Source organism: Sturnira hondurensis, unplaced genomic scaffold, assembly GCF_014824575.4.
Source record: "Sturnira hondurensis isolate 20B ecotype Veracruz unplaced genomic scaffold, ASM1482457v3 Scaffold0013299, whole genome shotgun sequence".
Taxonomy (NCBI): domain Eukaryota; kingdom Metazoa; phylum Chordata; class Mammalia; order Chiroptera; family Phyllostomidae; genus Sturnira; species Sturnira hondurensis.
Window position 1 is genome coordinate 4557981 of NW_028085930.1, and position 4257 is coordinate 4562237.

The 4257-nt window shown below is 37.4% G+C and overlaps 1 non-coding gene across 1 annotated transcript; it reads left to right on the top strand.

Annotated features, from left to right (window-relative positions):
• Window positions 1-279: 279 nt before the first annotated feature.
• On the top strand, window positions 280-493 carry LOC118997611 (small nucleolar RNA U3). The gene has a single exon (XR_005068696.1). It is a non-coding gene; the product is annotated as a small nucleolar RNA U3 (small nucleolar RNA).
• The last annotated feature ends 3764 nt before the right edge of the window (window positions 494-4257 follow it).

A 4257-nucleotide genomic window follows, 5' to 3' on the forward strand; every position in this document is an offset into this window, starting at 1 on the left:
AGTGGAACATAAACAATAAAATAAACAAAGGAGCAAAAAATAACTAGAGACATGGGAATAAAGAACAAACTGACAGGGACCAGAAGGGAGGGGAGAGGGGGATAATGAGGGAAAGAAAGGGAAAAGTCAAATCAAGGAACGTATACAAAGGACCCATGGACAAGGACAATAGGGTAAGAAATGTGTTTGGGAGTGGGGGTTGGATGATGCAGGGGAAAGCAATGGGGGCTGGGGGATGGGGACAACTGTGATTGAATAATAAGAAAAGAAAAAAAATATAAGACTATACTTTCAGGGATCATTTCCATAGCTTATTACTGGAGAAGTTTTTCTGAACATGTAGAGCACCTGAAACCATAAAGAGGAGGCACAGTGTTCTCTCCTGAGCATGAAGCTGGCTTTTGGTGTTGCTTTTGCAACCACCAGTAGCTATTGATGATTGTTCTTCTTTTCCTTTGGAAGAATAAGAGGGAGAGAACGCAGTCTGAGTGGGAGGGGGGAAAGAAAAAAATAAATGTATCGAGGCTTGTTTTATGGTTTCATACAGTCTAATCTGGAGGGTGTTCCATGTGCATTTAAGAATGTCTACTCTACTGTTAGTGGGTGTTCTACAGATGTCTTTTAGGTCTAGTTGATTTACAGTATTGTTCAAATCTTCTGTCTCCTTATTGATCTTTTGCCTGCATGTTCTACCCATTAATGAAAGTGTGGCATTGAAGTCTAGAACTATTACTATTATTAGATTTTATTTATTTATCTTTAGAGGGGGAAGGAAGGAGAGAGGGAGAGAGATATCAATGTGTGGTTGCCTTTCATGTGTCCCCTGTTGGGAAATGGCCTGCAACCCAGGCATGTGCCCAGACTGGGAATCGAACCGTGATCCTTTTGTTCTCAGGCCCACTCTTCTCAGTCCACTGAGCTACACCAGCCAGGGCTAGAACTATTATTACTGAAGTGTCTATTTGTCTTTTCCATTCTGTCAGTTTTTGCTATATGTATTTTCGGGCTGTTGATATATGGTATTTTGTTATTTTTGGATACTATTTTTTCTCACTTATTTTTTGTTACAATATATTTTTAATCATTCACTATGTCATTTATGTCCTCTCTTTCCATTATCTGATCTTCTTGAATATCCAAACTTGCTATTTGTTCATCATGTCTGCTGATCTTATGAAGCTAAGTACTTTTATCATACCTTTTATAATTTGTCATTGTGAGCTCATGTTTAGAGGACTTAATTTGTAGGAAACTTATGCAGCTTGAACTGAAGGAAAATGCGTCCAGGATGATTTTTCAGTTGCATCTGTCAGAAGCTCTAAGAATATCATCAGCTTGAGGCCTTTGTTTTATGCATATTTGTGATGTGAAGGGGTCCTAGAGAAAGCTTCATTTTGATCTCTACAACTGTATAAACATAGGCTTATGAGACAATTTTCTCACTGAAAGGCCAGACTAGGACAAGCAAACTTTTTCCTTCTGCTGTTGGGTTGGCATTTTCTTGCTACAGAATGTAGAGCCTTTCTAGAACCCTGGTTTTTATATAGAAGCCTCAGTTTTATTTTTCACAATTAGCAGCATCACAATCTTATTTCGTTTCCTATCAGATCATTAAAATAAAAATCCCTTAGTTCCTGAGACCAGAAAACACCCCTAAAGCTGCTACAGAATCAGCTCCTGTCCTTCTCTGTTCAGCTTTTAATTTTCTCTTTGTTTTTGACATCTGAAAATTTCCTTTCTTAGGACCGTGGCTATGCATATAATTGAATATTTGTAATATTTTAAGCAGCATTTATGAAAAGTTTTTAGTTCATACTATTGCCAGAAATCAAAGCCAAGTCACTTTTTTAAAAAAAAATTGGCTTTAATAAAGAAATTCAATTTAAAATGAGAAATAGAAAATAACAATCACTACACTAACAATTGCCACAGGCAATATCTATTGATAAATATTTACTGATGAAAATCTGCCCTGGCTGGTGTAGCTCAGTGGATTGAGCATGTGTCTGCGAACCAGAGGATCGAGGTTTGATTCCCAGTCAGGGCACATGCCTGGGTTGCAGGCCAGTTCCCGGCAGGGGACACATGAGAGGCAACCGTACATTGATATCTCTCTCCCTCTCTCCTTCCCTTCCCCTCTAAAGATAAATAAATAAAATCTTTAAAAAAAAAGAAAATCTGTCTAGAGCTAGAGACACCTACTAACACATCATTTGCTGACAAGGAATAGACATTTCACATTCTGTTCACTCACTTCCCCCTCTAAGAAGTACTCACTACCAAGTCCAGGCCTCCAGTGAAGTAGCCCTGCCTTTACCTCTTCTTTCCTTGAGAGAAAAGCATAGTATTTATCCTCTCTCATCACCAACAAAAAATTCAATTTTTTGAATTATATCTTTCACCACCTGGCTTATTTCACTTAGCATAATGCTCTCCTGTTCCATCCATGTTGTTATGAAGGGTAGAAGCTCCTTCTTTCTTCTCTGCTGTGTAGTATTTCATTGTGTAAATATACCATAGCTTTTTTATACGTACATTTACTGATGGGCACTTAGGTTGCTTCCAGCACTTGGCTATTGTGAATTGCGCTGCTATAAACATTGGGGTACATAAGTGCTTTTGAATTGGTGTTTCAGGATTCTTAAGGTATACAAATACCATATGATCTCCTCTTTAAGTGGAACCTAATCAACAAAACAAACAAGCAAGAAAAACATAACTAGAGACATTTAGATAAAGAACAGACGGTAACCAGAGGGGAGGAGGAAGAGGGATAATGAGGGAACATGGGAGAAGGGTCATCAAGGAACCTACATAAAGGTAACATGGACAAAGCCAAAGGAGGTAGGTTCAAGGGAGGGAGGCAGAGATGAGGGGAGTGGGGGGTCATGATGGGGTGAAAATAGAGACAACTGTACTTGAACAACAATAAAAAAAGAAATTTAGTATGATTATGGGTTCTAATACTATCAGAGCAATATCAATCATGTCTAGTTCCTGTCAAAAGCCAAAATTCCTCTCACCTGTGAGCAAGATATCACTGATGGCAGTAGCAGACTTTGCTTTCTTGGTGGGTATGGAGGTGGATCTCATGGTCCAGATTGTCCAGGTCCCATGATGTATAGTCCAGGGCTGTTTACCTGGAAGCTGAATATGGCCACTTATAAAAGGCTTACTACTGGTGTATGTCTGTAAAAAAACAAATATCCACATGAAGAACAATCTATTTAAATAGCCATTGACTTTGGAGGATTCCAGATGTAATCCTCCTTTTCAGAATTCCCAAGTGCCTCTTGAGGGAATGCCCATTGTAGACGAAGGCCACCAAACACAGAGTCTGAAGCTAATTAGTGATACTTTTAATGGTCGTCAGATCTGATCAGAGCCATAGTTTCCTAGGCAATAGGTGAAGTCAAGGTGCATTTGAAGGCTTTGTCTCATTGCATTCTACGTAGCTGAGATGGTTTTTCTCAATAAGGTCAATGCATACTACAACTCCTTCCAGGATCTTCCATCTGGTTCATTGGTGAGTATGATGTTAACTGCAGAACTGTTAACATTGGATGGAACAGGAGAGCATTATGCTAAGTGAAATAAGCCAGGTGGTGAAAGATATACTCAATTTTTTGTTGGTGATGAGAGAGGATAAATACTCTGCTTTTCTCTCAAGGAAAGATACCATCTTCAGGTTAAATGTTCCATTTCTTGCTTCTAAAACCTTCCTCTTTTTGTGATCATTAAAGTCTGTTGGATTTTATCAAGTGCTTTATCTTTGTGTTGAAATGGTCATATGGTCTTTCCCTCCTTTATTTATCAAACATGCCCTCCTGGAGTAAATGCGACCTTATCATAAAGTTGTTATTTTTTCTATGCATTGCTAAAGCAGTCTTATTAACATTTTGTCTAGATTTTTTTGCATCTAAGTTCATGTGTTACGATGGCTAAAAATTTTCTTTCTTAGATGGTCATTGACTGGGTTAGATGTTAAGCTTATACTAGCCACATAAAATAAGCTTAAAAAACTTTTTTTCCTAAAAATATATATATATGTTTTGTTAATTTTGCTAAATGTTTGTCAATTTTTATAGTCCTTTCAAAGAACTAGTTTTTGAGTTTATTAAAATTATTTCACTTTTTTTCTATTTTATGAATTTATGCTCACTTATTTATAATTTCCTTTCTACAGCTTTTTGTTTGTATTTTATCCTGCTATTTCTTTTCTTGTATCTCAAATTGGAAGCTTAGCTCATTTATTTT